At 39.2% G+C, this 14588-nt stretch overlaps 1 long non-coding RNA gene across 1 annotated transcript; it reads right to left on the reverse strand.

Moving 5' to 3' along the window:
* Positions 1-5019: 5019 nt before the first annotated feature.
* Positions 5020-11489, reverse strand: LOC135282779 (uncharacterized). The gene is made up of 5 exons (XR_010348828.1): positions 11448-11489; positions 9062-9165; positions 6517-6632; positions 5460-5504; positions 5020-5308 (listed from the first exon to the last, which is right to left on the reverse strand). It is a non-coding gene; the product is annotated as an uncharacterized LOC135282779 (long non-coding RNA).
* Positions 11490-14588: the final 3099 nt, after the last annotated feature.

Below are 14588 nucleotides of genomic sequence, written 5' to 3' on the forward strand. Positions count from 1 at the left end.
TGTCAAAGCCTAGTTCAAGTTACTTTCAATTTAGCTACAAACACCATTTTGAAGAACTCCACCAATTTGGAGATCAAGGAGGTCTCCAAACTTGGAGTGCTGTTTACTCTTCCTAAATGTAGATACCATGTGTAGATGTTAAAAACTACAGGATCTTGTCATCCAGCATAGAGGAATTTCTGTACCCCAACCTTCTCCTACCATGTGGGAGTTTATCACATCTTCCATTGGGCAATGTAAAGGATGCAAAGCTCAACCAAGGTTACTGTGCTGTGAAGAATAAAGTAGCACAATTCTGTGCCCTCTGCTTATTACCTGTTTTGTATTAGATCCTTGAATTCAAGTTTTCAAACTGTAGACCCAGAATGCTTTAAATTACTCAGAAGCCCAGGAACATTATGGACAGGGGGACTGAACATCTTTGTTACTAAATCTGCCTGTAATCTCTGGTGGTTGAAATAAAACCTTGACAATGAGAAATCTAAAGTGATATTTTTGAAATATTTGGCGAGGTGGGGGGGGTGGGGGGGGGGGGTGGTGTGGAAGAAAAGGGGGAAAAAAGAGACAAATCTGGTCAGTTTGTTCCCAGCACAATATAAACCTCAGAAAGAACTGCTGAACATTTTGAGGTGGTGTAAGAAGGGAATTTCTCAGACCTTTTCTTTATAATGCACCAAAAAGAAAGTTAGGGCCCAAAACCATAAAATCTAACGTATGTATGCACACACACCCTATGGACAATATTTAATTCTGCACATCCACAAAGAATACTCAATACTTTATAGTTCTTTGCTTCAAAGAGTTGGATCCATGGTACAAATCAACATAGCCTTATTATAGCTCCATTAACTACAAGTCATACCTGCTAAGGAGCCAACCCATTAATTAATCAAACAAATTCATTTGGCGTTTCTACTAAGGATTATGTAGTAGTTTGAAAAATGAGTAGGACACAATAAAACAACCACACAGTTATCATTCCCTCACCAAGTGTTTTAAATCTTGGGTGTTCTTCTCCTCATGCCCATTTACTGAATATAGAAGCTGTAACAGAAACAATATTCATAAACAGAAAAAAGCTCAAGAGACACTCCACAATCCATACTCTGAGGGAACAAAGAGAAAGTAGCAATTGTATTGGATGTTATTTCTACCCAGAGAATCCTGAGCAGTGAAGAAATTTCCAAGTTAGAGAACACAAAAAAATCTTTTATACTCTTCAACAGATGTGTCATTTCTTGTAAGATATTGCTGCCTTGCCAGTGGACTGTTCCCATTTGAAGAGTCATTAAATACTCTTAAAGCAGATACTGATTGCCCTCAAAAACAGAGAGTTTGGAAAAGACACTGTGGTTGGAAATATGCTATCTGAAAATCTAGACATGCTCCCCATGAGGTACACAGCAACCTCAGCTACCAGTGGATCAGGTCAGATGAGCTGCTCCCGTCGGCCAGATGCTGGTATCAGTCTCATGAAAATCCACTGCAACTCCACTGCAGAAATGGGCAACATTCCAGACGTATCCTAATGGGACTAAGATCATAGACCTGCCTTCTGGTAGAAACTGTTTTGGCTTACTTTATATACATCCCATTGAATATGAATTACATCTCCCTGCCATTCCATTCCCATTAAACTGATTTCCATGAAATGCAATCTTTGTTTCTTAAGGATTACGGATTTCTTTTTGGCCAAAATACGTCAAACCTTGTTTTTCTGGAGACTTAGTGACAGTTCCTGCATTCCCCACTGCTTGTATCCGTTGGCAGAAATTGGCAGCAGTACACAAGTATTCTTTGGCTAGGATGTGGGAGGGCAAGAGCGCTGTTTGAAGAAACACTGGCTGGTAAAGCTTCATGTTGTCCTTGGCAGGTGTGCATTTTGCTGAAACAAAAGGCTTAGGCAGGCTCTGCCAGAGCAGTGTGGCCTGTGATGTTACTTGGAAAGGGAGGGCAGCAGAAGGCCCTGGTGTTTTTACTCAGCAGGAGAAGGGACTCATTTTACAAGGCTTGATTCTGGGCTTGTAAACACTGTGGCACAGAGAGCAATGATAGGCTTTTCTTCCATGAATTACCAAATCCAAGGCATTCCCAGCAGAAAGGGGATACCTGCAGTGATGCAATCTTACAAGCATGGCTATCCTTGTTCACACACACCACCTCAAATGCCAAGTAATGTCTATATTCTCCATAGCACAAATCTGCTTCCGGAGTGAACCTTTGAGTCAATGTCACACTTCCCATCACGAAGTCAGGAGCTCCCCAGCATGAGTCCACTGCAGAGAATTTAGAACTGCCCCTTCCCATATCTGCAAAACTAATGTGTAAATTCACAGTTGCATGATTTTGAAAGTTCATCCCAAGATCTTAAAAACAAAGAGAAAAATAAATGAAGAGCAAGCAGTACTTTTGGATTCCAAAAGAACAAAGTGGTGACTGTTTTCACCCACCTCCTTTTTTCAGATGCTACTATACTTAGGGAACACATTTTCAGGCTATTCTCTACCATGATCAAGACCAGCAATATGACCCTTTAATTAATGATAAGGTTTTAATGAAATTCCAAAGTATGACACACCCAAAGTACTGAAAGATTTAATAACACTAAGGCAGATGCAAAATTAACATCACTTTTTCTTGTCAAGCCAAAAGAGATGACAGTAGTTCACGTGGACTTAACTTTGTTTGGTTTGCATGCCCTGCAGGGCAATTAAATCATTCAGTTTGCAAGCTGAACACTGCATGAAACTATACACAAGACAGATTCTTGTCTAGAATTACATGAAAGTTATACACTGAAAGATCTGAGCTTGGGGCTTCAGGTGCAATCTTGTAACCTAACTTTGTCTTCTTCTATTAGTAGGAAAAGATGTCAGAAAACAAGACAACAGTGCAAGAGGAACTGGAAATAAATGCATTAAGGTGGGTAGTATCACTGTACTACTTTTTCCTCCAGGAGCTGCTGTCTGTGCTTTACCCCACTAGGGAATTAAACATCTTAGATAAGACGGTGAATAATTCTCCACTGGAAATTACAAGGGCAAAAGGATGCAAAGTACAAGAGCAAAAGATCAAGCTGTAAATCTAATCTGCATGCAGTTGCCAGTGGATTTTTAATGACCCCCAAAGAAGTGGCCACTGGTTGAAGTCTTTTTTAATGACAGCAATTGCCAGTCATCACAGTGTTTACTTGTCAAATAGACAACACTGTTTGGTTTAGGGGTTTTTTTGTACAGAGGGAGGGATGGAGACCTGGAGACTACTATCATCCCTGTTATTCAGAACATCAGATGCTGTCACAAAGTATGCAGACATTAATACTGGTTTTCTGGACTTCTTGTAGCAAACAGTACAAAAGATTCTAATATATTTTAGTGCCAGCCACTACCAGTAATGCTATTAAAAATAAGTGTACTGACATAGCACTTATTTTGTCCTTTTCAGCACCCTCCTTTTAAGCTAGCACTTGTTGCTGGAAGAAAGCAGATGAAAGAGTTCATTTACCACCATGTTAAGCCAGCCTCAAATACGGTTTTTGGCAAAGGTTTCTTAACAAGATGTTTAAGGAAGCAGATCCAGCAGCAGAATGAGCTTGCAAGCAGTTAGTGTCATAATGCCTTGGGTGAGTCAGAGATCTCTTTGTCTGAAGGCTTAAGTTCCTTTTGTCTGAAGGAAAGACTTACGCACACATTTTTAAAAGCAGCAAAGTAATTAAAAGACAAGTTCCTTTTAAATTCATCAGCCCACACCACACAAGCCACTTCTTACCTATCTCGTCCCTGCAGTTACTTACATTATTGATTACCATTAGCTAAATTAAGTCCTTTTGGATATAGGTTTGCAAACAACCCACCTCTCCCTAGGCCTGTACCTTGGCTTTACTGCTTACAAGCAGCTGAGAGAGGATAGTAGATAAATATATTTCATGGGGTAAGAAGAGATCAGTCTGGGATGATCCCAAGGTTAATGCTTTCCCAGAAAAGTGTTAACCAAACCCTGTACCCAGAAGTTCCACAGTGCATTTTGGTCTCCGTAAGAGAAGAGCTGGTGGCCAGGCTAAGAGGATAGAGTGCATATAGCAAGGAAAATTGGATCAGAGAGAATGGTTAAAACCTCACTAAGTATTAATTCAGACATGCCATAGTCCAGTATATTAAACATATTTATACATCCATCTCTACTGAAATCAGTAAGAGACAGGTACCTGATTATATTCAAAGAACTGGGCTTCTATTTGTTGATTTTTAGTAAGACTCAAACTCATGTGTATTGCTCAAGGGAACAGTATATGGAGCCTGGGGAAAATTACCTGGGTGCCCTTGAAAAGGTAGCTCTGCTCAACCTTTAGCAAAAAAAGAGTCGGTTTCCAGATGGGAGGTAGTGAGGAACCATGGTGTTCAACAGGAGCTGTGTAGAACAAAGCCTGCAGTTTTTACTCAGAGGATCCAATTTAAGGCATTCTTCTGGTATGAGAATACTGCTACTGAGAATACACCTCCTCACCAGGCAGCATGTGGAGAGAGAACCAGTCCTTGCGTGGAACACCAACCTTGCAACACTTTCCTTCACTCACAGAGACTGGATCCCTCAGAAAATGAGGCTGAGTGCTACAAAACTCCCAGGCACCAGGTCAGCTCCTACGGGGATGCTGAACTTCTAGCAGCCAGTGTGAGGAACAAGGAGGTTCACATGACACAGGTCCCACAAAATCCCCCACTTTTATTTGTCTCAGTCATGGCTTCTGCTGACTCTCCATCCAGGTGCCCCTCCTGCAGCACAGGAGACATTCTAACATTCCTTAAGCCTCCTTCCAAACGACTTTGTGAGGCATGGAGACTGCTATTAATTGCACATTTTGAAATTATATGAAGTACAGAAATTGCCCTTCACGTCTAACAAATGCCTGGGTAAAACAAACCTTTTGTGGGCAGCTGTGAAATATCTCAACCATCACAAAATATTCATAATAATCCTTTATTGTCACAAATAGAACAGCACATCCGTTGATAAGGATCAGGTGTGTGGAATGGTGCAGAGAAACTACACCTCTTGGGGCACTAAGAGGTGGTTCTGCAACTGTGAGGAGAAATGAGAAAGGAACAACACAGCCAGCAGTTTTCTTGGCAAACCTCAACTTTAACTAGAGTGTTTGCTGTGCCAGAGGCAAGGTGGCAATCACACCATTTCCTTACCTCGCAGGGGTGTGAGGTGAGCTAGTTAATGTCTGCAGAGTACAAAGTCAAAGCTGACTATTATTGCTGGGGTATTACGTCCTACCAAGTTTCTCTGCGCAGTAGGACAGGGAACACTGAGTGGAAAATTGCAAATGTAATAGCTGAAGTTATTCATTTTACAAGTTACCTCAATGTTTTTCTTTTCAGCTGTCAAAGTGCTTTATAAAAAGCAGCTCAGCTAAGCAACTCTCACCCTCTACAATTTGGTTTTGTTTGCTTCCTAACCTGGAAATGGGCATCTCTTGTCTTTATTTCATTTCCAAGTCAAGCCTGAAAAGAAAAATGCTTGTAGAAAAATCGTGTAATTACTGGATCTGATTTTCATTTGAACTTTTTCTTAATTTGTATGGTACCAACAACTTCTGAAATTCAATGAAACTAATGTAATTACAATTTATATGGAAGAATGAGTGGGAAAGTCTTTAAGTGGGCACATATATGATAGACTGTATGTCCATACAAGAAAAAAAAATACTTACAGGATTAATAGAGAGTCATAGGAATAGTAATATATGAACCAGCTTTCCTGAAGAATCCAGCCTCCATTTGGGCATTAAAATAAGTGGCTAGATTTTCAAAACTCCCTAGCTTCCACCATGCTGAGCAATTTTGATTATCTGGCCATAAAAATGTCTCAGTGAGAACTGCTGGGTGCCAAGCACTTTTGGAAATCTGGGCTCAATTGTGGGCTCTGAGCATTTGAGAAACTACTAGCTCCAAATGTAAATAGTGGTTGTATGAAGCAATGGGTGAAAGTCATATAAAAAGCATATATGTGTCTGAAAGTATATGTATTTTCTTAGCTTCCCATAAACATCTAATCTGCATCCTACTCCTGCATGTTACCATGCAAAAAAGACAATCATGTTGCAAGTCTTTCTTCTGAAATGGAAACAAATCTCAAAATTCAACTGTGTCCTAAATAAGTTCTGCTTCAATGCATAATCTCACAGGAAAACTGTGAGGATGTTCCTTAATTTTCTGTATTCATCCAAATGACACAGGTTGGTGCCAGTAGAGGATAAACTTTACCATTGGAGGAGAAGTTCATAAAGTCATTAAGAGCTAGACTGTGACGGACAAATTCATAACACATTTGAAAGAGACACCTCCTTTCTGATGCCACCAAAAAAACCCAAATATACAAAAGAAATAATGTGATTGGAAACAACAAACACTGAAGTCTATCACACCAGTGAGTGCATGCTTATGAGCCAAGCAAGTCCTGCACCAGTGATCTTTTTAGCCACCATGAGCCTGTGTGGATTTGCTTTGCAGTTACCTGGTTGCTTCAGACACCAGCTCACCACAGCCCAACTTCTCTGGACAGGTCTGGTGAAGCCAACTCGTTCAGCAGTGACATGTAAAACTTGTCAGTCACCACTCCTTTGTTCTGAGCTATTTAACCAAAATGGAACAGAAAGAGGATCATGTGATCTAGATGGCCAGTAGGATAAAAAAAAATTTAATACTTAAGAAAAAAAGTCTCTGAAAACAGTTTGTAAACAACGCACAGCTTGAAGTATATTCATGTGCAATATTTGTTAGTGTTTTCCAGTGACAGGTATAATTATATCAATAGTTATGGAATATTGATAGATGGGATTTGACAAAATTGTCAACATTTTTCTTAAAAATAGTTTTCCCAGCTCAATTTGCAGCTGTATTACAGTAATGTTGTATTTAACTCCATCATCTTTAATAATCTACAAGAAAGTGAGTAAATATCAGCTGATGCAGAAAGCTGCAAAGCATTTGCAGTCACTTTATGAAGAGATACTTTCTGCTAACCCTACATGCCAGTCACTTTGATTTTGTGAAAAAAAAAAAGTGTTGCTCAGTGCCCCAAGGGACTCTGCAGCTTTGTACAGATGCTGCTAATCTCAATGGTCAGGCTAGAATCACAAAAAGAAATCAAACTCCCCACACAGACAGAGCGTCATTAAACATTAAATTAAACTGGCATTAATTAGCAAAGCGTTGGTTAGTAATTTAATGAAAAAGATGGAAAAAGAGATAAGAAGGTAAAACAGGAAAACAAAAGATGAGTGGTAAAAGAAAAGAGCGGCATGAAACATTTTCTTCAATTGCTTTTGATGCTTTCAGAAGAGAATAACAATTCAATGAAGTAACGTGAACAAAGAGTATATTTTTGTTCCAATAAATGCTTCATTTCCCTCAAATCTGGATGGCAATGCTTCCTCTTTTAAAAGTGCCTCTTATTGACTGGTAATAGTTAATCCCCTCATTTTTAGGTGACTTTGCTGAAGGGGGTGGAGGGGAATCAAGGAAAAGTGTTTTGTTACTAATTTTACTTCCCTCACTGTTCTCCAAGAGCTTATGAGAAGTATATTTTTACCTGTACCAAGCTTTCCAACAACTGTGATTTAAATGTGCTAATGGAAATGCTGGGAAAAAATCTGGCAACTTTTTAGTGTGTAACTATTTCTAAATTAAAACAATGAAACTTTTGTGGTGAAAGCCTTGGCCAGGGTTTGTTTGCCCCCCTCTCCTCCACTCTCCAGCCCCTGCCTCTCCTTCTCTCCAGGTGCTTAAGAAATCAAGTGGCTGTTTTGTGCTTCATTGTAGTAGCTCATAAGGCAAATGGATCAGATAGTGCAGATGATGCCCTTTAGGCCTTTACAACCCAAACCAATTTTTGCTTTTTAACTGTATAAGGCAAACATTTCTTCAAAGCACAACTATTAAGCTACATCAAACCCCTCTCATCTGTATCAGTCAGAGAGTAACAATCATATGCCAGAAGAGGATTGGTGCACTTCCACTCACCAGCTTTAATGAGGATGAGAAATTGTCTGAAGTTCAAGTGTGCAAAGCATTTGGAAATTTTCTCTTACTACTGCTGTAAACCATTCTCAGTAGGGACTGTTGGACAGAAAGGGCTTCTAGACAGCAGCATGACCTCATATGTGGACTGACTCAGCAAGCAATCCAAGTGTTCTCCACAATCCAAGAGAAGCTGGGCTCATGGTGCCTGCTCAGATCCCTGTGCAGCATGAGACAACCTACACGGGAGTTCAACACAGCAGCTGCTTCTCCCATAGCCGTGAATATTCAGCAACTGCAGCAAAACTACAATTCCAGAAAGGCTGTTGAATGTCAGGAAATCCTGGGCAAACAGGCAGAGCACAAAGTTCCTTTTCATTTATAAACAACATTTCAGGACAATTCAGATATATGGTAGCCCACACTGACAGTTATAGGGCACAGATTACAAATGATCACCACTTGAAAAAAGGAGCCCTTGGCAGCCCAGCATGGATGGTCCGCGTGTGCTTTTTTGGCACAAGTAAACATGCTTACACTGTGCTCCATTCTGCACAAATGGTCAGATTTTCAGAATGGCTAAGCTGCCTTTTAGGGTGACTAGACAGATTTTTGGAATGAGTTAAACCCACCTGATGTGTCCTGGATGGAGAAAATATTTTGAATCCTTTTTTATTTGCCCAGGTGAGAAGTGAAGCCTTTAGAAAATATGTTCCCCTAACATCAGATCGCAGTCAGAAACATACTTTGTTTTTGGCATCAGACAAGCCAAAACTTTTTAAATCAGGCCTTGCTAGTACAACTTCTACTAAATCAGATTGTGAAAGGTAAACCATCAGTTTATCTTTTTGCACTTCTTTGCTACTTTTTGCATTGAATTGCCTTGCAAGTCCCATAGAAGGAAAAGGGTCAAGACCCAGGTTATTATGCATTCTTGCAGTCCAGAGCTAGTCTGGTTGTTTTATCCTAGAAGGAGCCGCGTTTTAGTCGTGACTGATAGAACGTATCATATCTAATCCTATCCAGAGTGGCCACAGTACCTTCTCAGGAGGGAACTCTGAGGAAGCAGCGACTCCCACGATGGCTGAGCAGAAGCTGCGGGCAGAAGCTGCAAAGCTCCACACCCCTTTCATTCGGTGAAGACCTACAGAGACACAAAAATTTACACAGTAGCTCCCAGCATTGCACACCACAGACTTTCAGCAAGGAAAAGAGAACAGATCTTTTCCTTCTTCCCCGTCCATGCTTCTATCATGAACTTTTCACACACAGACATCACCAGACTGCATGGGGTTAAACTTACAAATACTTTCTCTCTGAAGTGCCTACGAATATATGCAGATATCTATTTTTTTAAAAAACTGGTCACACTACTCACAAAAGTGAGCAAATTTACTGGCAAGTATTTTTTACATATCAGGACAATCATGCCTATATCATTAAACAAAAAATCATATGCACAGAAAAGTGATCTGCCTTTTACAGCAGCCTGGTGACAATTTGTTTCATTTCATTTAGCTTTGTTTTCATTTTTATCTCAAGAAAACAAAAAAATGCATTTATCATCTCTGTGCATTCTTTCATCCCAGACATGCTAGGTCAGAGTCATAATGCTGAGAATGGCTCTATTTTTTTTAATTGTTTTAATACTTATTAATAATTAATGCCATGGAATTATAGGTAGAATTAATTAGAGGCTCATTGTGGGTGCAAAAGAAATTTTATGAGATGTGCTATATTTATGTGTGGATGCTGCTGACAAGCAAAGATAAAGGCAAAGCTATTTTTAGTGTTTGCAGAAGATAAAATTTGTCCGCATACATAAATATATGTGCCTGTAAACAACATGCAGAGGGAATTGGTGCCTTTGGCTGCTCATCAGCATGAGCACCAAGAGACCTTTCAGAACATCTTTGGACTCCTTTAGAGCATCTGAGTTTCACCGTCCAAAAGTAAAAATTACATCAAACCACTAACAGCCTTCCAAAATTTAATCAGCTGTGCATTCATATAATTTCAGTGTATAAGACTCCATTTTATGCTGAATTTCAGTTCTGTATCTCAGAAGAGTCCACTACTCTGCCCATTTTTCATTAAGTACACAATTATTAAAAAAAGCTATTTTTTAAAATTCGCCATTCAAATGTCTTAACAAAAATATGAAAATATAAATAAAACCACCAAGATTTCAATTGCAGCAAAAAAAAAAAAAAAGAAAAAGTATTTCTTAAACTGTCTTCCATCTTTTACTGTAATTGTTCTTCCAAACTATACTGATTTCTTTGTTGCTCATTATCACACAATGTTCCTAAGCCGGGTTTGTAAAGCTATGCATAAGATTTGAAAGGAAAAAGAGAATGTGAAGTGTGGATTTAAGTTGGCCAAAAGAGATATCTAAATAAATGCCCAAGAATTTTGTTCAGAAAAATAAAAGTTATTTCAAACCTGCCCCAAATATCTATGCATTTTACACAAAATTTATACACATAGGATCCTCTTTCAATGGTTTTCAGAGGCAGCAACATCATCTGCATTTAGCAGTTAGCTGCCAGCAAAGAGCCGTGATGGATTTGCAGTGTATATTTCTTTCCTATCTATTTCTGAACACTGCAAACATTGACGGTACCTTTGAATTTGATTTCCTCTGTCACTGGCTTTTAACCTGAGAGAAAAAGGAATATGAGCCCTTCTCTCTTGTGTACTTTCATGATTTGAGATATATGGAGGCAGAGGGTCTGTTTAATGGGAAATTATTTCCTAGTATTTTCTGCCTTGCTTGGATTTCCTTTCTTTCTAGTATTTTTAGATCCCAAGATAAAAAAACCCTTGGTTTATTTGTGTTGTAAGACAATCCACCAAATAAAGCACGGATCACTGGGAGACTTTCTTCAATGAAAGGTCCAGTTTAACTGGTTCACTTTTAATTTAATGAATGGCTCTCTCCCTCAGACAAGGAGAAACCGCCACAGACATTTACAAAGACACAAAGCCAACACTGGGCTGTTTTATGTTAGTGTCTTTTCTTAAAACATTTGTTTTTAACTTGAAATGTTCAAGGCAGAACTTGCAGATACAAATCCTTCCCCTAATAGAAACAAAAGTGTTTATATAGCCCACAGTAAATAAACCCTAATTAAATGTATGCATCAACTATATTCTTTTATATCATTTATTATTTGTTTCCAGAATGTAAGATAATGTTTGATGGAGACCTATAATTAAATCTTTATCATATAGCAAATGCCATTTTTCTTTTGAATATTACATAGCTTTTTCTTCTTTAGAAGGTTATAATGTCTGATAGATGCAGCTTCTTAACACCAAATCCAGTACTTTCTGTCCTGTTTGGATGTATTTTGACATAAAATATAACTACTTCATGCCATCAGTTGCTGCCTCTAGTGTAGTCCAAGTAGTGGTACTTACTGCGTATTTTTACCAAACATTATTTTCTCTTTTCCTCCTCCTGCAAAGTTAAAATGCAAACAGCTCAATGAATATAACAGAAAGGGAGGGGGGAAAGGGGAAAAAAATAAAAGAGAAAAAGAAGAAACAAGAAACAGGCCATCTAATACAGTCCAGAATTTTTTTCATTGTTTTTACAGAGGTTTACAGTGAAAAAGGAAGGAAAAATTCATATTTTGTTTTCTGCCTTTCTAGTGGTTTGTGCTTGTTGTAGAAATAAAGTATTACAAATAGAAACCAGAGAGAGAGAAAGGGGGGGCGGGGGAAAGCTCGTTTAGTTTCCCTTTTTCATTTCCTTTGCTGGAATCCTGGTTTGGAACATCTGAAGACGAAAAGGATTTCAAAGTTGGATGTTTTGTTGTTGTTTAAAGCAGCCCTTAGAGCAGCACGGCCCGGGGTTCGTGGTGTCACAGCGGCCCCTGGAGGCCGCGGGCCGGGGCACGGCGGCTCTCGGCCCGGAGCTCCCGAACGATGGCACACTGCTCCCAAACCATGGCACACTGCTCCCAAACCATGGCACACTGCTCCCAAACGATGGCACATTGCTCACAAACGATGGCACATTGCCCCCAAACGATGGCACATTGCTCACAATCGATGGCACATTGCTCCCAAACAATGCCACATTGCTCCCAAACGATGCCACATTGCTCCCAAACCATGGCACACTGCTCCCAAACGATGCCACATTGCTCCCAAACGATGCCACATTGCTTCCAAATGATGGCACATTGCTCACAAACGATGCCACATTGCTCCCAAACCATGGCACATTGCTCCCAAACGATGCCACATTGCTCCCAAACCATGGCACATTGCTCCCAAAGGATGGCACATTGCTCCCAAACGATGGCACATTGCTCCCAAACGATGGCACATGGCTCCCAAACGATGCCACATTGCTCACAAACGATGGCACATGGCTCACAAACGCTCTTCCCTTTTCCCCTTCAGCCCCCTTTAGTTGGGCTCTGACCTTGGCCGCTTCCCATAGATTTTAATCTGCTACCCGAGGAACTAGCGAAGGTGGGAGCATGCATGGAGAACTGCCCGGAGTTAGTTAAAGTCTTCATGACCAAACTGCTTTGGCTCTGTCCGTGTAGCTTAACCCCTATAGTTACAGACTTCACACATGTTTTTTAAACTCTTATGTTTAACAGCACCATACTAAAGCAGAGAAAGTGTTCATCATATAAAGCAAAGTCTGTCATATTTAAATATGATCCGTTTTTAAAATATACTGAATACAAACCTGGTAGTCAGATACAGGTCTAAATACCTGCATTACCCGACTGCCAATTCTAATTTGGGTTCAAACGGTGAAATTCAGTTACTTTTCTGAGAAATAAATATATCTAAAGTGGGGTAGACTATCAGAATCTAGCTTATTGTTTCATTAAGACACAATTCACTATGCAAAATATCTTGGAGGGTGCAGAGCAGAAAATGAATCATTCTGTTTTTGAGACATGAGTATCTGTTGATCCCAAGACTTTTGTTTATCTAATAAAAATTGCTAGAGAGGCAGAGAGATAACTTCATTATAATGTTTTAACATTAAAACATGTGTAATCAATCACAAAATTGGGCCAATAGATGCACAATTTTTATTGTTATAGAATTCCAGTTATTGCCTTCCCTGTTCTTCTTAATATTGTATCAACACTTTTCCAAACCATTCTTTCTGGAAAAATGGATAGAAGCTCACTACAGCAGGAAATGTGACTGTTTAAATTTTAGATTACTAGCACACATATTTGTTTTCAATGGTAAAGAGAATACTGGGCTCAAGAATTCTTAATTGGATATTTCATGTTCATATCCATAACTTAGATACTTCATGCGATGTTGATATTTCTGGTAATTTTTTCCTGCTCTTTATATATTTAAAGAAAATTTAAATACACATTAAATAAACCTAATATTATAGTATTTCAAAATGTTTACTTAAAGTGAGTAATCACAATAATGTCTCCCAGTGAGAACCTGTACAAATATTGTACATCCTCTATATGATCCTGCTTTATAGGACAACTAAGTGCAAAAACATCTATTTGTGCTTACAGTTATGCTTTTAAAGAATCTGTATAATTTAAACAAGGTTTAATATAGAATCAGTGGAGGTGTCTGCCTCATACACTGTCCAAGGAGTTACAAATGTAACAAAATGTGCACATGTGAAAGTATTTCAAACTCTGTTAACAAAATCATGAAATAGAAAAAACTCCAGCTATGTCAGATAAAAATGACCATGACTTGTCACTCATGCAGTTATGAATATACACCAGCTCCATTTTCCTTCCACACCAACAACGGAACAAGGATCTCGTCCTTCAGTTCTGCCACAACCAGGACCTGCATTTCTTACTGCAGCAGCTCCTGGATCCAACCTAAGCATTGTTCTGGGAAGGACAAAACAGATCCCACTCCTTCCATCTGACCTCCCAGCTTCCAAGCAAGTTCTGTGCTTCCTAAACCCGCCAGGAGAAAAGAAACGGACTCAGTGGCTCTAAATCAAATAAAAGCAGACCACCACTGAACCTTAGAAATCATTTGTAAAAACACCTTTAGTGGGTGTTTAATGAAAGGTACTGCTCCACTGGGAGGAGGAATTTTTTGGTCTCCAACAGCCATTTAAATATCAGATGGAAATTACAAACTAAAGTAACTGTACTTAAACACAGCTGGAAAATACAGGAGAGATTTTTCTGAGAAAATCATGGCAAATTCTCATTCTACTCCTGCAATAGCCAATGTTCTGCCTGGACAGATAAATTATGTTTGTATATAATACACCACTCTGGAAAATATATTTGCCCCCTTTTTGAGGAAACTAAAGACAATTTTTTAGCACTGCGACACAAACCAACAAAAGCCAGGAAATGCAGTGTTAGGACTGACGTGGTGCTCTTACCTCTCTCATCATTGTGCTTTTTCCTCACAATAGCATGAGGCAAGTGGGGAATATCAGTCTTAACTTACATTTCCTGGCTTCTTCCAGCTGCTGTCCAAAACCTTACAGTTGTTTAGACAGAACTGAGTTCTTTTGTATTTCAAGTTTGTCTTGTGCATGCAGGAACACAAAATGCATCTAATTATGAA

Source organism: Passer domesticus, chromosome 17 (assembly GCF_036417665.1).
Source record: "Passer domesticus isolate bPasDom1 chromosome 17, bPasDom1.hap1, whole genome shotgun sequence".
In the NCBI taxonomy this organism is placed as follows: domain Eukaryota; kingdom Metazoa; phylum Chordata; class Aves; order Passeriformes; family Passeridae; genus Passer; species Passer domesticus.